Source organism: Manis javanica, chromosome 13 (genome assembly GCF_040802235.1).
Source record: "Manis javanica isolate MJ-LG chromosome 13, MJ_LKY, whole genome shotgun sequence".
NCBI classification, from domain to species: domain Eukaryota; kingdom Metazoa; phylum Chordata; class Mammalia; order Pholidota; family Manidae; genus Manis; species Manis javanica.
The window spans coordinates 21,620,779-21,641,489 of record NC_133168.1 but is presented as its reverse complement, the minus strand read 5'-3'; the positions used below and the strand labels follow the sequence as shown (position 1 = coordinate 21,641,489).

General features: G+C 36.7%; 1 protein-coding gene across 17 annotated transcripts in view; it reads left to right on the top strand.

The window, feature by feature from the left end:
• LOC140845334 (T-box transcription factor TBX18-like) overlaps window positions 1-20,711 on the top strand; it is a 97,366-nt gene that overhangs the window by 32,490 nt on the left and 44,165 nt on the right. For 11 of the 17 annotated variants that reach the window (XM_073219308.1, XM_073219314.1, XM_073219310.1 and 8 more), the window contains 2 exons: window positions 6,706-6,870; window positions 16,544-16,769. The exons of 1 other annotated variant lie outside the window; for it this stretch is intronic. The gene's annotated coding sequence lies outside the window, so the exon portion shown is untranslated. Of the gene's footprint in view, window positions 1-6,705; window positions 6,871-16,523; window positions 16,770-20,711 lie in introns of those variants that run through there. 5 more of the 17 variants (XM_073219312.1, XM_073219311.1, XM_073219315.1 and 2 more) reach the window with 3 other exon arrangements.

The window sequence follows — 20,711 nt, the reverse complement described above, 5'->3', positions numbered from 1 at the left end:
GCGCTCGGGTCCTGCCGGGCCGGGGCTTATATTTTACCCCCTTGGCAAGGTGCTGGGTTCTTGAAGGTGTGGATGTGGTCTGGATGTTGTCCTGTGTCCTCTGGTCTCTATTTTAGGAAGACTTTTCTTTGTTATATTTTCATAGCTCTATGTGTTTTTGGGAGGAGATTTCCACTGCTCTACTCACGCGGCCATCCTCCTCTTGATGTATTTTTGAATTTGGTTTGCTAATATTTTGTTGAGTATTCTGGCATTAACATTCATCAGGGATAGTCGTGTATAATTTCCTTTTTTGTTGGTGTCTTAACCTGGTTTTGGTATTAGGGTGATGCTGGCTTCATAGAATGAGTTTGGGAGTATTCCCTCCTCTTCTGTTTTTTGGTAAACTTTAAGAATGGGTATTATATCTTCTCTGTATGTCTGATAAAATTCCGAGGTAAATCCATGTGGTCCAGCGGTTTTGTTCTTGGGTAGTTTTTGGATTACTGATTCAATTTCTTTGCTGGTAATTGATTTGTTTAGATTTTCTGTTTCTTACTTGGTCAGTCTTGGAAGGTTTTATTTTTCTAGGAAGTTGTCCATTTCTTCTAGGTTTTCCAGCTTGTTACTGTATTGGTATTCATGGTATTCTCTCATCTTTGTATTTCTGTGGGGTCTGTTGTGATTTTTCCTTTCTTGTTCTGATTCTGTTGATGTGTTGATTCTCTTTTTCTTTTAATAAGTGGCTAGAATCCTATCTATTCTGTTTATTTTCCCAAAGAACCAGCTCTTGGCTTCATTAATTTTTTTCTATTGTTTTATTTTTCTCAATTTTATTTCTTCTCTGATCTTTATTATGTCCCTCCTTCTGCTGAGTTTAGGCCTCATTTATCCTTCTTTTTCCAATTTTGATACTTGTGACGTTATACTATGCATTTGTGATTGTTCTTCCTTCTTTAAATAGGCTTGGATTGCTGTATATTTTCCTCTTAAGACTGCTTTCGTTCCATCCCATGAAGTTGCGGCTTTGTGTTGTTGTTGTCATTTGTTTCCATATATTGCTTGATCTCTATTTTAATTTGGTCATTGACCGTTGATTATTTAGGAGCATGTTGTTAAGCCTTCATGTGGTTGTGAGCCTTTTTGCTTTCGTTGTACAGTTTATTTCTAGTTTTATACCTTTGTGGTCCAAGAAGTTGGTTGGTAGAATTTCAGTCTTTTTAAATTTACTAAGGCTCTTTTTGTGGCCCAGTATGTGATCTATTCTGGAGAATGTTCCATGTGCACTTGAGGGTGTATATCCTGTTGCTTTTGTATGTAGAGTTCTATAGATGTCTATTAGGTCCATTTGTTCTAGTGTGTTTGTTGTTCAGTGCCTCTGTGTCCTTACTTTCTGTCTGGTGGATCTATGCTTTGGCATGAGGGGTGTGTTGAAGTCTCCTAAAATGAGGGCATTGCATTCTATTTCCTACTTTAGTTTTGTTAGTATTTGTTTCACATATGCTGGTGCTCCTGTGTTAGGTGCATTTATAATGGTTATATCCTCTTGTTGGACTGAGCCCTTTGTCGTTATGTAATGTCCTTTGTCTCTTGTTACTTTTCTTTGTTTTGATACGAGTTTTGATACTTCTTTGTTTTGATACTTTTCTTTGTCTGATACGAGTGCTGCAACACCTTCTTTTTCCTCATTGTTTGCCTGAAATATCTTTTTCCATCCCTTGACTTTTAGTCTGTGCATGTCTTTGGATTTGAGGTGAGTCTCTTGTAAGCAGCATATGGATGGGTCTTGCTTTTTTATTCATTCTATTACTCTGTGTCTTTTGATTGGTGCATTCAGTCCATTTACATTTAGGGTGATTATTGAAAGGTATGTACTTTTTGCCATTGCTGGCTTTAGATTCGTGGTTACCAAAGGTTCAAGGTTAGCTTCTTTAATATCTTCCTGTCTAACTTAACTTGCTTATTGACCTATTATAAACACTGTCTGATTATTCTTTATTTGTTTCCCTTCTTATTCCTCCTCCTCCATTCTTTATATGTTGGGTGTTTTATTCTGTGCTGTTTTGTGTTTTCTTTTGACTGCCTTTGTGGGTAGTTGATTTTATTTTTTGCCTTTAGTTTGTAGTTGGTTGGTCTGCTTTCTCTGCTGTGTTTTTATTTTCTCTGGTGACATCTATTTCGCCTTAGGAGTGCTTCCATCTGGAGCAGTCCCTCTAACATACCCTGTAGAGGTGGTTTGTGGGAGGCAAATTCCCTCAACTTTTGCTTGTCTGGGAATTGTTTAATCCCTCCTTCGTATTTAAATGATAATTGTGCTGAATACAGAGTTCTTGGTTTAAGGCCCTTCTGTATCATTGCATTAAATATATCATGCCATTCTCTTCTGGCCCATAAGGTTTCTGTTGGGAAGTCTGATGATAGCCTGATGGGTTTTCTTTGTAGGTGACCTTTTTCCTCTCTCTAGCTGCCTTTAAAATTCTGTCTTTGTCCTTGATCTTTGCCATTTTAATTATTATGTGTCTTGGTGTTGTCCTCTTTGTGTCCCTTCTGTTGGGGGTTCTGTGTATTTCTGTGGTCTGAGCGACTATTTCCTCCCCCAGTTTCAGGAAGTTTTCAGCAATTATTTCTTCAAATACACTTTGTATCCCTTTTTCTGTCTCTTCTTCTGGCACCCCTATAAAGCAGATATTGCTCCTTTTGATTTGGTCACACAGTTCTCTTAATGTTGTTCCAATTCTGAAGATCCTTTTATCTCTGTCTTCGTCAACTTCTATGCATTCCTGTTCTCTGGTTTCTAATCCATCAATGGCCTCTTGCATCTCATCCATTCTGCTTTTAAATCCATCCAAAGATTGTTTTATTTCTGTATTCTCCCTCCTTAGCTCTTGCGTATTTCTCTGCAAGTCTATCAGCATGGTTATGACCTTACTTTTAAATTCTTTTTCAGGAAGATTGGTTAGGTCTATCTCCCCAGATACCTTTTCAAGGGAGACTGTCGGGGTTAATCTGGTCTGTATCAAATTCTTCTGCCTTTTCATGGCGATAGAGATAGTCATGGTTTGTTGGCACGTGTCAGTGGGGTGAATGTCCCTTCTTGCTAGTTTGTGGCCTTCCTCTTCTGGGAGAACAGCCACCTCTAGCGGCTTGTCCTGGGCAGCTGTGCGCAAATGGGGTCTCTGATTCCTGCCCGGCCGCTGTGCAGGAAGCTCTGCTTGTTCTTGCTGTGGTCTCTGCTATGGCGAGGTCGTGCCGGAGCGGGAACAGGTGGGAGGCTGTTTATCACCGTGAGGGGCCTCGGAGCTGTGCTGCCACCCAGGGGTTTAGGGTACCTGGAGTTCCTTGGGTTCCCAGCTGCTGAGCTGATTGTGCCAGGATGCCTCCGTCCTCCGTCCTGTAAGACTTTCAAAGGGCACTCTTTCTTCTTTGTCCCAGGGGCACTAGCTGCGGGGACCCGCTTGCAGATTTTGCTGCCCCCTTCCCATAATATCCAGCACCCCACGCACTGTGTGTCTGCGCTCTGGTGCAGATGGCTAGGGCTGGGTGTTTAATAGGCCTGGGCTCCCTTTCCCTCCCCGCTCCGACTCCTCTCCTCCGGCCAGGAGCTGGGGTAAGGGGCGCTCAGGTCCCGCCAGGCTGCAGCTTGTATCTTACCCCCTTTGCGAGGTGCTGGGTTCTCGCAGGTGTAGATGTAGTCTGGCTCTTGTCCTGTATCTTCTGGTCTGTCTTTTTGGAATTTAGTTGTATTTGTTGTATCTTCAAATATATATATGTTTTTGGGAGGAGATTTCTGCTGCTCTACTCTTGCTGTCATCTTGGCTCCACCCCTATCCTCATAAAGAAATTTTAAGTGGGTATAATTTCGCGAGTAGCTGCACTATCTTGTAGCAGTGAGTCTTGTTTTGGCCTAGGAGTTTGTTCTTTTTACCCTTAAATGAGCTTCTAAGGCTTTAATCTCCAGTGGGGAAGACCCTTTTCTGAAAGTACAGCTGAGACATTCTACATCTACAATGCAATTCAGCAGGTAAATAAATAAATAAATAGTATAACATAGACACACTAGTCTTAGTGGGATACAAATCCTATTGCCCTCAAAATATTCTTTATTATTTTGTGAATAAACGTCTTAACAGTAGTGAGGCTTGCCTATCCATGAATACACTGCTACATAATTATAATTCATCTAGATTTCTCTTACGTTTCTAGTCAATTTTGTAATATTTACAATGGAAAAACTTCTTACTACTTTTAAAAATGTATTTCTATGTAGTTTATCATTTGTATTATTTCCATTATATTATATATTTACTATGTCATAAAATTTTTTGTTATAAAGAGTTTGCATATTTCAAGTCTACTGAATTTTTTTTTTTCTAATTTCGGTTACTTCACTTGGACATTCAGGGTACACCATTATATAATCATACTCATAAATTTCGAGATACTCATTTACTGCCCACAAAGCCATTTTTAGGCAAAAGCTTTTATGTAACCATAAATTAATAACCAGAGATGCATTTTCCTACGTGGGTCTTTCAAAGTTGGAAGACTCCTTGGACAGCTGACAAGGATGTTAAGACGATATTCCCAGGTATATATTAGGATTAGATCTTAATATGTCATGATGAGATGAGTTTTGACTTCTTATTATGTTCCTAGATTTCAGAGCTGCTATCATAACATATTATTTGAAATTAGTCCTTTAAATACAAATATGTTACAGTGTGATTTCCAGAAACAGTCTTTGGGAAGTTTGGAAATCTTTTTTAAGACCCAGAGAAACTAGCATTTTAAATATGCTATTGAGGTACTCCTTCTAAAGTATAATATAATGATATTTTATTTTCTTTTTCAGCAGATTCCAATCTTGTGACATTGGTAAACATTTTATATGAGATTGTAAAGGTGCTAAAGCTATCACATAAAACCATTTTGATTTCTCTTTAATATACTGATGAATTACATATGTCTGTTTCCTGATTTCTGTAATGCAGTGTACTTTGAATAGTTGAAAAAGTCCATAGTAATGCCAAAATTAACTTTGGCTGTTACTTTTCTTTTCAAAAGTAATTGCTGTTTATAAGTTATGCCCCGTCTATTAAAACTCAAAATGTGACTATAGTCCTACCCCTATAAGATTTTTTTCCCCTGTGTTATCTGAGTGTTATGATAGTATATATGGAAAAGTGTTTGTGTCTGCAGCCAGTGTCTTATGCCTACTTTACTTTAGAGTCTTCTCATTACTCTGCTTAATCTGAAACTCTTCTGTGTCTTTAGAAAACAATCTGTCAGTAAATTATAGTTTGGTGGCCCTGGTTGACTCACAAGAGTAGTAATTACAAATAGAATTATGGTTTGTTTAAAACTGTAGTGAGTTAAAATGATTTTTTAAATGATTTTTAAAATTCCAAAAGTAAGTATTTATTAAAAATAATTAATGGAAGAGTTTTATGAATTTAAAAAAGATTTTTGGTCTTAGTTCGAAAATTAGCGACAGGGGAATACAAATTGTTCTAGTCATTTCTGTCCTTGAATAAAAAATTGCCATGATGACACTATTTTATTAACTCTTTTAAAGATGTGTGAGGAATAGTGAAGAAGCTGTTTGAGTCTAATGATTTAATACTTACCTTAATTTTTAGCTGAATTTATATGCACACTTTATGCTAGATTAGCAATTCTGAATCTATAAATATATCTTAGTCTCTGAAACCCCAATTTAAATTTCTATCTACCAACAATCTGTTAAAGATAGTAAAAATAATTATTCTGCATTTTAGCTACTAGATATCAAGAATTTACTAGTATAAAAAATTATTCAAGATACTCAATAGCACACAAATTTTCCTGTTCAGAAGTAATGTCAAAACTATCAGCAGCAAGCACTGATTGCATGGTATCAGAATTCTTTCACAGATGACAAGGAGGGTGAGAAAGAGGCAGTGGATCCAGATTGCTTTACAAGTGCCCAGATCCTTTCTAAACAGCTGCCCTTAATAGGAGGTGAATTTACTGAAGGACTGCGATGGGTGGGGATAAATAGGAAGAATTAGGCATAAAATTATGATGTGTACTGTAACAGATGTTGGGCACAGTCAAATATCCTGAGGTCTTGGCCCACCTCTGTCACTAGCAATGAATTTTAGACCAAAATGTAACCTATATCTCTCTCTTTTTAATATGCTTTAATATGCAAAATGAGAATATAATGTGCCAAAAAAATGAAAATGCTTTGTAAATTATAAGGTACTATATAAATGCAAGGCATAATAAATACTTAACAAACCTCCTTACCCTGGGCAGTAACTGAACGGAGCGAGAATCCAAAGCCAGTATCACTGTCTGGTTCAACATCCTGCTCTGTCTCTGCTGTCCAGGCTCTCACGTAATTTTTTTTTTTTTTTTCTTAGGGGGAGGCTGGTTGGGGAGCCTAGGGGATGAGCTCCTGCAGGGAAGCTTAGGGATGCTTGAAGCTAGGGTGTATCTCACATACTTTTTTGAATGCTTATTTTACCTCTTGACCAATTCCCTTATAATTTAATTATCATTGGATTGATTTTCCTCCTTTTTATCATTTTGTAGCCAGTTCATTGAGGAGCCAAGCTTCCCACTCTTTCTTCTTCTCATCATGATTATGAACTTAATTATTATTTATATGTGTGCAGTATTCTGTGAATAATAGAATTGGTTTGTATTATTGTGGTCTTCTTTTCTCCTCATTCTTTAAAGTCTGTGTTGAAGACTATGGACCTTTCAGCCAATGTGTCATATCGCAGAGAGGACAGCTTGACACGGACGGTCATACTTGTGCCCTGGCCTTCGGTCTGCTGACTTCAGATGCATACAGTTGTGATGTTCTCAGTCAGTCTCACTGAAAGAAAACTACAGAATGAGGTAAGAATGGAACAACCAGAGAGGGAAGCAGCATCTACTGCAGAAAAAAAAAAGCAAAATCACGCGGAAACTATGGAGACAATCAATGGGAGAGACACCAAATGCTAATGCTTGCCTTTGCTTATGTGTTGTCCCCATAACATCTGACAGTGGCATTGTCTTAATCGTCTAGTATTTGCTAATCCACTATTACCTTAGCAATTACAAGTTTTGAAAAGCTAAATGCAATAGTTTTAAGTAGAATTCTGTCAAAATGCCAACTCTTCACTGAAAAAGAGAGTAAGCTGTGATATATATTAATTCGATCAATAGCCAGATAAAGGGATCTTTACCACTAAGAACAAAAGAGGCAGTGATAAATTGGAAGTTGTTTTAATCTATTAAAAAGTGTTATAAATTTGAATACATTGTATTGTTTATAATATATATGAACATAAAATGACATAAACTGCAATAGAAATAGTTTGAAAGAAGTATTATTTTTTTAATTCACTCTAAAATGAATTAAAAATGCTTATAATGACTTCTGGTTTCTGATTCTATATATAAGGAGCATGAAAGTTGCCACTATGTCCTAACAGCAAGTAGAAAGCTGAACAGATTGAAAAATAAAAACTCTACTTGGTACATAAAAGAGGAGGACACCAGTCAAACCACTGGCCCAAAGACTGGAGAGACAAGGCGCGGGGGCTCCCAGGGCAGAGACTCCAAAGCCGAAGCCCTGTGGGAACCACGAGGCAGATCCTCCAAAAGTGGCATGCTGTGCACTTTTAAGTAGTTCCTTGGTGGTCAGTTACTGCATATCCTCACATAGTACAGATAGACATTTGAAGATGCCAGAGGCAAGAGGAAACGATGCCTCTTTCTCTGCAAAAGTGTCAGTCTAGCACCTAGTCAGCAAAGCTTCCGAACTCTGAAAAAGAACAGGACAAAGGATGGCTCAGTCAGAGATTAATATTGGACTAAAGATTGAAGTTTGGGAAAACTAAAGATTCTGATCACTCTGGCATCTTTGCTTACTGCCAATACGCACCTCAAATTTTCCTTCATTCTAGTTCCCTACAGAGAATCAAACTCATGGAAGGAGTAATTACTGAGTCTTGGTTGATGCAGAGAAATAACACTGTCACAGTCTGTGAGGAGACTATATGCTAAAGATTAGTTCTTTCGCCCACAGCTCAAAAATAATTTTATTTTTAGGAATTGAAAAGTAGAAAAGGAAATGAAAAATATTCTGAGATAAGGAAACCTCATGATCAAACTTAAATGAAGGGGAATACTTACAGTCTCTCTTCAAGTATGCTGTAGGTTAGCATAGTTACTAGAAAAGTGTAGTGGTTGTAATAACACTGATCTGACTTAGGATGTGGTCTAGAAAGAGCACTGACAGAGCTCCCTGAGTCTAGAAATAGCTGAATCTTGGTCAATTTTGACTCTGAAGGAAGACCAGAAAATGATGAGAGATACAATGTTCTAGATTGCTATGCTGTATTGTGAAGAAAGAGAAATAAGGGTGGGAACAGATGAATAAGGCCATATGTTAACCAACTGCACTATATTGCGCAGATAAGCTCTATTGTATTGGCAGAAGGCTTATATTGTATAATCAACATGGCCAATCTTTAACTGGTGATTCCTTTTTCTTAAAGTGGTATCTACAGTATAAAAAGCAAGGTGAATGGGCTGGTAAGCACTTACTAAATATCTATCAGTAAGTGAAACCACTACTCACATTTGTTGCATTTCTTATTTGCAGAAAAAACTGACTACTGTTGCCACAAAAGGGGAAAGATTTAAGATACTAAATTTACTCATGTTTCTATACATGCATTCTCTACAGTATACTTGGGTCAGTCATTTGCAAGGCCTTTGTGGTACAGTTGATCTTAGGGAAAGTTTCCAAATGTATTTAAGTTCAATTTCCTTCATCTTTTTAATAAAGGGCTACATATGATCATATATAAGACTCTTCCTGCTCTAACATTCTATAATTCTTCTCAAATGTTAGCAAATAGTTTAGGTCCTGGCTCTGCTTGACTACAGCTTCTTTTAGCAAATTGATCGATAAGACCTCACTGACCTTTGCCATGTCACCTGTGTGTTACAGGAATTGGTCTCTATTGATTGAAGTCACAGATGGATATCTGCTTGCTGCTACTCCGTTCACTTGAAATTGTTAAAAAAAAAATTAAAAAGAACTCTTGATATTGGGGACAGTGTAACAGCCTGCCCTTTAATCTTGATTAGGGCTGTCAAATGTGTTTGCACAGTATTTGCCCTACACAGAAGTGCTTGGCCTAGGGAAAATAAGGGAACAGAATGCCAGCCACCTTGTTTGACTAATTTGTGAAGGTGACATTGATTTGACTTACTCATACTTACACAACTGACATGGCTTGACCAATAAACTATATTTTCTACATTAGGTAGAATTTTGGGGTCATATGCTCCAACTGCACCTCTATTAAGGACACCCTCATCTGGTAGTTGATCTGTCCCTAAGAGAAGTCTTAAGGAGACACCATCAGAAAAATAAATGTTTCTTTGACATTGTTCCCTTAACTACAGATGTCTTCCATAAACAGATAAAATTTTGTATGGCTCTTATATAATTTTCTGTGTTTATGCTTGATTTCATGTGGGTTTTCAGTATGTGTATATACGTATGCATTTCAAAGTATAGTAAGGGTTTCTCCAATGCTAGTTGACAGGATGGGTGAGAGCATAGTGCTGAGAGAAATATTCATATTTCATCAGTTCAACCACATGATTTCATCATTGAATAAGTGAAGATCATCCAGATTCTTGTGCACTCCTATCTACTCATCCTTCTGGTTTCAAGAAAATAAACATGAAGTGCTTAACCGTTTGCTTGCAAGATAGTCTGCAAGGTCTGTATAGCATGACCTGCTCAAAAGAAACTTCAAACCAGCCACAATAAACAGAATCATCTACAAGTAAAAGAATAGCTGTTCAAGTCATCAATAGTGCTTCAGTCCAACATCACACTTTATAGGAAATGAACTCGACTGAGAGCAAGCACTTTGGTCTGAGATCACACTGATGTCAGTGGCAGAGAAAATGCATTTTACCTGCACTGGACTTCCTCCCAAGACTTGTCCTAAGTCAGTTTGGTGGATAGGATCATGAATTCTGATTCCAAATGCTTAGGTCTGACTCTTGGCTTCCCCACTGCCTGTGCTACAGTGAGCAATTAGATTCTCTGTGCCTCTGTCTTATCATCTGTAGACTAGGGGAAATAATAACAGTTCCTTTTGTATGGATTCAGGGAGTTAAAATTTCTGAAGTGCTTAGGCCAAGGCCTATAAGAAAATAATAATAGGAAACAAGCACATTTTTTTGGTAATGGTGGTGGTGATACCTTCTGTTGATGGCTTTGAAACAATGAGGTATTCCCTTCCAGGGTGTCTGAATATGCCAAATATTCTCACACACACGGTAGTTGGTTGCCTCAAAATAAACAAATCAATAGGAACCGAAAATGGTTCTGAACTATGATGAATGCCAAAGTCAATAAATGAGTTAAAAATACTGTCCTTTTTGTAAATGAATTTCAAAACCATTGAAAGAATATTTCTAATGGTATCTACCATTAGATTCATCTATCAGATGAATTATTTGAACTAAAACCAGTCCTTGAGGTTTGTGGAAACCATTAAAGGACCTTTCCACAGATAGCAGGGGAGAATATTATCAGAGAAATGAGTATTTATAAAGAACTGTTCCTGATTTTTTCTTTAGAGTTTGATTTTAGTTAAAAGAATATAAAATATTGTGGAATTATAATAATGGAGAGCAAAAATAAAGTGTAGTCTATTGATATTTAAAATAACATCTTTTCTAACATTCTTCTAACTTTTGTTACAGTTTGTAGATTTGTAGTGGTACTGATGGTTTAAACCATGAAGGAAAAGAAAGCAATTTATAAAAAAGAATTTCATTAGCAGATTTGATAAAATTATTCTGAACTCATATTCTGCTGAAGTTGATTACAATAAATTAAACACATTTCACTGACCATGGTGCTTTGCTCAGTAAACGAACAAGAAATAATTATATCACTTTAATTGATAATCACATAAAATAAGTGTAAAAATGTGAGGAATATCATAGAAAAGTCAGTGAACATGCTATGGCAAAGGTAAGTAGCAATCTTATTTTATTTAGCAAGCTGCGTTACTTTTCATGTTTACTTTTACAGATTTATGTTCTTGCCACAATTTTGGAGATGTTTGAACATCCATGCCTACTTCTTGTCATATCAGTAACGATACGGAGCAAGCATTTTTCTGTGCTTTCGTGAGTTGTCGCGTTTCTTTGTAAGCTTGGATTGGCTTCCATCCTTGTATTTGGTACTTATGGTGTATAAAATCTCTCTCAAGAGTTCACTTGATAGGAAGTTTCTTGCCAATATTACTTCCTCTGGGATGTCTTCATCTTTTTCACTATGTTCTTCTTTCTTTTGGTAAGTTTTGTTTTGAGTTCCCCCAGCTGCTTAGGTAGAGGCTCTCAAACGGTACTGTCAGCATTCTCCTTGGCTACTCCTGTAACTCCATTCATGCTTGAGTATAACTTCACCTCCAGCATGATCACTTTTTGATCCTTTGCTGCACTTTCCCTCTTTTGGGCACTCCGTCTTTTGATTATTTATTTTTGTAAAATGTCATGTGGATTTGTCACGGGGAGACGAGATAAAACAACTATACATTTTGGTGAGTGTGAACTAAATAACAGATGCACAGGGACCAATCATGAACAGAGTTCGAAAGATGACATCATTGGTCGCTGATCATGCTGCAGATCTGTATTTACACAGTAATTTGTGAACTAAAGAAGTAGCAGTGAAGTTTATACTTTATGCAATTAGTCACTGTTGATATACTGTGGCAAATGAATCTGACAGTGTTTGGGGGTACTGGCATTATTAAACCAAGTCATGATACTTGAAATCTGTGCATAGTGAAGCCAAGCTAATTGACTGCCTGCTGGAGTAATTTTCAGCATCCAGATCCTTCACACTTGTTAGGTGTATAACAAAGTACAACATGTTTATTATTTTCTTTTTTTTAGCTATTAAAAATGACACTTGTTTTTAAATTTTTGATTATTATTAGTGTTTAAAAATAGAATTTATTTTTATTCCTTGTATCCTGAAACCTTGCTATACTCACTTACTTGTTCTAGTCACTTTGTTTTGTTCTTTTCTATTGTAAATTTTTTTGGGTTATTCTACTTAGGGAATCATGTGGTCTGCAATAATAAATAAAAATAGAGGCATTTGTATCCATTATTTTCCTATCTTTATTTTTTAATTCCTTTTTATCACCTTATTGCATTGGCTGGGATCCCCGGTATAAGGCTGAATAAACATCCTTGCCTCGTTTCCAGTCTTAGAGGAAAGCACTATTAAGGACGACACTGGTTTTAAATACTACAGTAGGTGTAGGTTTTTTTGTAGATGTTCAGTGTCATGTTTAATAATTCCTTTCTAGTCAGTTTTCTCATAAGTGGGTATTAAATTATGTGACATGCTTTTTCTGCATCAACTAACATGATCATATGCTTTTTCTTCTTAGTCTTTCGATGTAATAAATTACATCGGGTTAATTTTGTAATGTTGAATCAAACCGGCCTAGCTTCTTAAGGATAAGCAGCATTTTGCCACCATATTTTTATCCTTTTTTGTATATTACTGATTAGATTTGCTAATACTTTAAGGCATTCTGCATCTCTTCATGATGGCAATTGGTTTTTGGTTTTCAGTTTTTGTAATATTTTTGTCAAGTTTTGGAACCACAAGAACAGAGCCTCATAAAATGAGTTGGAATGTGTTTCTGATTCTTCCCTTTTCTGGAAGAATTTATATAGAATTGTTATTTCCCCCTGAAGTGTTTGGCAGTGTATGCCAGTAACATAGCTGAGGCTAAGATTTGTTTTCTTTGTTGTTACTGTTGCAAGGGTTTTAACTCTAAATTCAATTTTTTAAATTGAGTTAGAAATAATGAGGTTTTCTTTAAATAGCGAGCTTTGAGAGTTTGTGTCATTCAAGGTATTAGTCTAGCTCTTCTAAGTTGTCAAGTTTAAAGGCAAAAAGTTGTTTGTCATATCCCTTATTTTCCTTCTTGTGGCTTTAGAGTCTGTAGTTATATCCTCTCTCATTCCTGTATTTGTATTTATGGTCTTTCCTTTTTTTAATTGATCAGTCTGACTAAAGTTTTATCGATGTTATTGATCTTTTTCAAAGGGTTTAGTTGTTTTTCTCTATTGTTTTTCCATTTCAACTTTATTGGTACCTTATCACTTTTTATCTTTCCTCTGCTTCTTTTGATTTGCTTTTCTTTTTACAACTTGTTAGGCTGAACATCGAGATGATTTATATACATGTGCATTCTACTGTAGTTGGATAGAATGTTCTATAAATGTCAATTACGTCAAGCTTATTAAGGTTTGTTTGGTTTTTCTCTTGTATTGCTGATTTTCTTTCTACTTGTTCTATTTATTGCTGAGAGAAGAAGACAAAAGTTCCCAATTATGATTGCAATCGTATCTGTTTTCCCCTTTCAGTTCTATTAGCTTTTGGTTTGAAGATCTGCTCTTAGTTGTATACACATTTAGTGTGTTACGAGTATTTGGTAAATTGAATCTTTTGTTATCATGATGATTTGCCTCTAGAAATATTCCTTGTTCTGCAGTGTATATTGTCTGTTATCAGTATAGCCACTCCAGCTTTCTTCTGATTTTGTTTGCAACTGATCATCATTTAGTCTATTTATTTATATTTGTGACAAGTTTCTTGTAGAGAGCATAACTGAGCATTGTGTTTTTTATGTAATGTGTCAACACTGTGTTTTCTTTGTTATGCTTAGACCTAGGATAGTAACTACAGCCTGTGGGTCAAATCCAGCTTACTGCAGACCAACCTGATCACATCCATGCACTTCATATTGTTTATGACTGCTGTGAACTTTAGTGGCAAAGTTGATCAGTTGCAACAGAGGCCACATGACCCACAAAGCTAAACATATATATTATACTACTGCTAACAGAAAATGTGTAGTTTACATTAAATGTATAATTAATATGTTGAATTGATACAGTTTTCAGACTTATTTTTTAAAACTGAAGAAAGAAGAATTAATTTTTTTATACACACTCAGATTTGTATACTTTCTACTGATCTTTATGCATTCCTGGAGTTCCAAGTTTCCCTTTGTTATAATTTCTTTTCATTCTCCAGTTATTGCCTTAGCATTTCTTTAACAGCAAGCGTGCTGGTGAGTAATTTCATTAGTTTTCCATCCTCTGCAAATGTATTTTGTAGCCTTAATTCTTGAATGTATTTTCATTAGACATAAAATTATGGGTAGATATTTTTTTTGATTGTTGCATGTATTTTATTCCAGAACATCAAAACTGTTGTTTTACAGTCTTCAGGTGCCATATTGGATTTTTAAAAAGTGTTCAGTCATTCAAATCACTGTATTCCTTTATATAAAGTGACATTTTCCTCTAGGAGCTCTCAAGATACATTCATGTACACAGATGTACATTTAGAATGATATAAAGAAATACATATTACATATAAATATTTTTTATCTAATCTAGATCTGTATGTCTGTCTATATATTTTACCTTTAGCTCTCAGGTGTTTGATTATGCTGTATCTAAACATGATTTTGAGTTTATTTTGTTTGACATTTGCTGGCTTTCTCGGTTTTATAAGTGGATCTTCCACCAAATTTGGGAAGTTTGCAGCCACTTTCCCTAATATTTATTCTGCAGCAATCTCTTTCTACTCTTCTTTTGGGACTCAAAATGACACAGGTGTTAGACCTTTTGTTACTTTCCCGTTTCTCTCTGATCTTCAGAATGAATCCTTTCAACTGGTTATTTGTTCAAGTTCACTGTCTCCTCTGTCATCTCCATTCTGATAATGAGCCTAGCCAATAAGTTTTTTAATTCAGATATTATATTTTTCAGTTCTAAAATTCCCATCTGATTATTTGCTATGGTTTTTATTTGGCTGCTGAGAAGTTTCCTCAATTTATTACTAATTTTTAAAATTTTAAACTCATGGAGCATAGTTGGTCCACTTATGGTGTTATAATTGCTCATTTCCTGATTTGATTTTGTTTTGTTTTCAGGCAATCAAAACACTAGCTTTGAAGACCATGAGTTCTCTCACTCCCTTTTCAGACTGGTGGTTTTAACCTTTATCAAGTGCTGGCAGCGGCTCTGCTGCTTCGGTCTGTCACGCACACATGACATTCACAGAGAGGCTGAAATCTCCCAGTGCCTTTGTTGTGATACTTTGGGTCTCTCCCACATGCTCAGCTCAGGGCTGAACCCCAGACTTGTGAAGGACCACATAAAAGATTACTGGCACTCTTTAGAGCTTTTTCCTCTCTGGAATTTTACTATCATTCTCAAGCCCGTGATGGTAATTTTTTGCTAGGTACTCTGGCCTGACAGTTGTAGTTTCTTTTAGAGTTTAGATGGGCATACCATTGCCATGAGGACCTCTGTTACTGGTGGCTCAGTAAAGGTGCAGAAGGAAAGGTGGAAAAACAACAGGATTCTGCCCTCAACATAAAAAGAGTTTTTTGCACAAAAAGAGGCCCTGCTGCCTATTCTTTGGATAGAAAGAGAAAGTTTCTGTGGGTTTTTATTCTCTGGTACCACCACTGCTACTTAACTCCAAGATTAGGCCCACCCATGAGGGGAATGTTGCAAGAAAATGAGAGAAAAACATGGAACCCCCTCCCACCCCACATAAATTGCTCCTTCACCTTTTTCCCCTCCAAAATTCTGTGGTAGTTTTTCTGACCCAGACATTTGTAAATATAGACATCATTACTTAAAATGGCAAGTTTTAGAAACTGAAGAGAAAATGAAACACAAGATAAAGACTATGAGTTTGGCTCTGCTAATGAGCAACGTATTATTATATAATCATTTGCAACTTGCTGATATTCCCAAATACTTTTCCTACTAGGAATTTATAGTGAATGGAAATATCTATTCAGAAATCTAATACATTTAGAAATTTCATCAAAATGAGTAGTCCAGGCAAAAACAGATTCTTCTTGTCACTGTAAGATAAACAAGATAAAGGAAATTTCTGAAGTGTGATTTCATTCTCATTGTACTCAAAATAAATAAAAAACTGAGGGTAGAGATAGGAAATAAATATAAATCTATTTGTATTAAGCAGGTTGAATTACATTACAATTGGAAATTAAAAACACAGTGATATCACTGAGAGTATCTAACAGACACACTAAACTAATGACCAGGGAAAAGAATAAAAAAAGGAAAGGAAGGAAACATTCTAGCTAAATTCACAATCAGAGATCAATCTGAGTTAAGCTTGAGCTGCAAGGGAATTGCATCCTGCCCTTTACAAGGATCTAGAAAGGCCGAGGGATCTGGAAGCCAGAGGGGCCTCCCGTGTCAGATCCTTCATAAGGCTCGCCTAGGCTTGCCCTTGGCCATTTTAAGTAATGATGCCTGTATTGATAAGCAAATATTTGATAAGTAAAACCACCGCACTCAAATAAATATAGGTATCTTTTTCAACAACAGGGTGATGATGAGGCCATAGGAAGTCTACCAGCATGAATCCCATACCATTTTTTTGTCTGAATGGCAGGCTGAAGATGATACCATCCCAAACCAGAGAATCTGGAGCCATGAGAGAAGTCCTCGGCAGAAGATCCAAGTGATGGGACAGGGTCAGAAACACGGGCTTGGCAGAGAGGAGGGGCTGAGGTTCTTACATCCCCACAATACCCTGCCAGTGAGGAGAGGTGGGGGCAAGGGAAGGATAACCAGAACATCAGTCAAATGGGAAGGAGCCAGAGATGAAGAATGAAGGAGTAAGTAAATTCCACTTAATCTTCCGGTACACATAACATGCTAAATGTATATCTGGTATATACATATACATACCAGATATTTTGTATATTTGTAGAGTCGATATGCATATTGAAGAAGCTTTAGAAAGGGAATTTGAGGATACTGAGGTTTGAGACTCAAGATGTTATACTTTTTCTCCATGTTTATTGATTGTTTTAAAGAAAAATAATGTAATTCTGTTAAAGTTATTCACGACACTTGTTAAAGACAGTAAGGTAATTTATTCAGGGGGACTGCTGGGATAGATTTAGGAACCACTGCAATGGGGCTTTGCAGGGGAGAGAGATTGGGCTTGGCACTGAATACAAGGAAAAGTAGGAATTTATATTTAAGGAGATTAGTAGTTGGAAATTACTAAGAGGAAACATCAGTGTTAAGGCAGGTGGGGTAAGCTTCTGACTGAGAGGATTTTTGCTGACGGCTATAAAAATATAGGTAACAATAGGAGGTACCTTATAGGCTTGCTAGGAGAATCCAATGAGTTTTTAAGTGTTTGTAACAGTGCCTGGCACATGGTGAGCGATGTGATAGCCACTGCTACGATTATTATTCTTATCATCATCACTATCACCATCTTCATCATCTCCAGCGTTGGGCAGATTGTGAACAGCGCACTCACAGTGAGTTACTGCTGGATTGAATTGAGTAAATGTGAGGGTGCTTATTTTGGCCCTCCACCAACCTCTTATGCTTGCTTTGTAATTCCTGGCAATGTCCCAGGTAGGTGAGATCACGGAAAGTTACCTGGGTGGGGCGTTGTGAACAGCATATCCTCTGAATGATTATCTTGGATAAGAAATGAGGTAACAGCAGCTGTAAAGGAGAGGAGAACATCCTTGCTCAGATTACCTGAGGGCGGAAGTTGCAGTAGAGTATGTTCTCTGTGGAAGGCCCACCATAGCCTGAAATGTCCAAGGGATCCCAATGTACAGATTTTTCCTTTTCCCAGTCCACTTCAGGCTTTGGTTTAACTCTCATATAAAGTTGCTGAAACATGCACGTCTATACTACAAATAAGGTGACCTAAGAGATACAGTAGGAACAAGTTACGTTCAGCATAACAGTATTTCCTGGTGCTTCTTACAGTAAATGATAGGCTCATTCATGAAATTTGTGTCTCTGTGGAAAAGAGTGATGTGAAGTCATTATGTGTAGCCCCCATTTTTCCTATTCAGGAACTGTATCTTCTGTTTTGTTGACACAAAAATCCTTCTTATGATTATGGATTTGATAACTAGTAGGGCTCTTAGAGGCCAACACCAAGGACAGTTTCCCTCTCCCTGACCCAGGCCATCAGGAGGCCATGTGGTGTAGAGGCAGGAATGGGGAGTGACCTGCAGCTTTACACGTAGTAGCTGGGGAGCCTCGTCCATATGCTGCCCAGCCTCTTAAGTAAGCACAGTAAGGCAGGCCTGTTTCCCAAACTTGCCAGAAAAGTTTAAGTCTGTAACATGTATAATAGTAAATGCTTAACAGTCTCTTAATTGGTTTTAGAGACGCCTTCCAATCCGTTTTCCAAATCGGTTTTATTAGCAGACTAACAAATTATCTTGTTTGTTAGTATTTCAGATCTTATGATTCAGAACTCTTATTTTTCAAGTGTGTCAGGGAAATCACCTACCTTTCCCCCTTTTTCTTAGTGAGAAGACAAATTGTGGAGTTGACTTAGCCCTTGCCTCAATTAGGCAAGGCCTACTTACCCGCACGCCTTTTCCTGTCACACCTGTGTGTCTGGCATGTGACTGCCTCTTGAACAATGCAGAAAACCCCTTAGTAAGTGATCCGAGGCTTTGCTTACGTTTCCCTCTTAGGCAGCATACCCCCTGACTATTTTATGGGAAAAAAAGCATCCTGCAGTATCTGCACAAGGATTTTATCTTGACTGTTTTCATTAGCCTGGTGGTCTTCTCACTCCTCCCTCAGTTATCTGTTTTATGCGGGTGGTAAGGACCTCTGTGCTTACTGAATAGAAAATGAAACAAAGCTATTTCAGAAGAGGCTTGTAGGTGCTATAATCAAAAATCAACTAATTAATTGTAAGCCATTTTCCCAGGAGGGTACCTAGGAATATGTTGATTTATCTGTACTGGGAGCTCCTCAAATAGCAGCCATGGTGCAGAGTTAGAATCTACTTGCTGACTAGCCTTGTTATGTGGGAACAAGTCACTTTAATTCCTTAGGCTTCAGTTTTTTTCATCTGTAAAGTGAGGAGGATAGATTAGGTAAGCCTGTGAGCCCTGCTGGCATGAAAATTCTGTGACTGGTGAATCTCATGAAGTTGTACCTTAGGTTCTATGATTCATGATTGTTTGGGTAATGCAAGACGAATGCTTGTTCCTCTTTTTTTAACAAAATAAAATGTGTCAGGCAAATTGTAGAAATAAGGTGTGGGGGACTGTTTATTAAGACTCATTAGTGGCTTTTAATACTTATTAGTACCAGGGTGTAAGAAATCTGCTAATTACAACAGTCTTTTTTTTGCTAATTTAGAACCACATGCTCTTACCTATTTGTTTTGGTTATTTGAAAGTAAATAATGCTTCTTTAATACAAAACTCTCCAGTTTACATTTTCACCAATTTAGCAGAGTTTTTCTACAAAAATTATCTGAACATATATATATAGTTTGTGATTATGCTGTTATTGAGACTAACAGGCTCTAATATTAAGCAACAATAATAACAAAATCTACTTCTTTGTGAATAGTCTCAGAAACATTTAAATAGTCATTATGTTGGAATTTGTTATGTCTCCTAGGAATAAATTCATGTCAGATCTGAATTACATCAGTTGCCAGACTTTGAAGCAAGGCTTTCGATTTTCACTCCATCGGAGAAGTTTCCTGAGGTCTCTGGACAGGCCTCCCCATTCTGCGTACACCAGCTGAGCTAGGAATCAGCCCAGAAGCTCGTGAGGGCATTGAAACTCTAGAAGGAAATGAGCAGAATAGACTTTCTGGAAACATAGGACATGTCAGAATATATCCACTTGACAGACCAGCTGTAGTCTCTGGAAGTAACTATTCCCCTGAATATAATCTTCTTTGTGAAAGAGAACAAAGAAGTGAAAAAGAATAAGGATTGTTGGCAACACTGTACAGACTTTTGGAATAAAATCACTATACTTTATGGGTCTAACGATACTATGTACACAATGTTAATAAAATGCAAAGCCAAGTTCATAGGATTTGTAGCTCACCAATTGGATAATATCAGCTCAATTTATCTGAATTCCAGCAGCCATATTTTGAGCTTTAGATATTTGATATCCTTAAAATTCTTAATGTCCGGAAGGTTGTTATCCAATCTATAAGAACTTCATGTTATTACCACTGTTTTCAATAATTGATTTTAAAGTTAAGGGGCATTTCATTTTCTTGTCTCTACCTTTAAGTTTTAAATAAGCATAATTAATAGCATTGATTAGAAGTACATTTTACATTATTTTTCTCAAAAGCTTATACTTCATGCATTAAAAATAACTAGCAAATTTCAATTTATTATAAACATATATTGCTGTTTGTCATAGAATCCTAAGCTGAAAGAAAATTCAAGAAATCATTTGACTCTTTTTTATGAGCTTTTTACCTAAACACTACCTTGAAAAAAATGTTTTCTGTTTTGAAAGTTCTCTTGGGAAGTAGATTATATCAAAGTTTTAGCGTTTTCAGTACTTACTTTCAGTAGACCTGTGATTAAAATAATCTTCTGTTCTTAAAGATTTTATGTTTTTTCAAATCATCAGAAACAATTCTTTCTGCTATAAAGACACTTTGATCTTTGCAGTGGTTTGTGAATTAGGCACTTTCTTGCTCCTGATGTCTTATGTCGATAGTTATGGGATATGTTAAAACTTTTATACACTGTGATACAGGCTCAAGTTAAGTTTGAAATAACGCATTT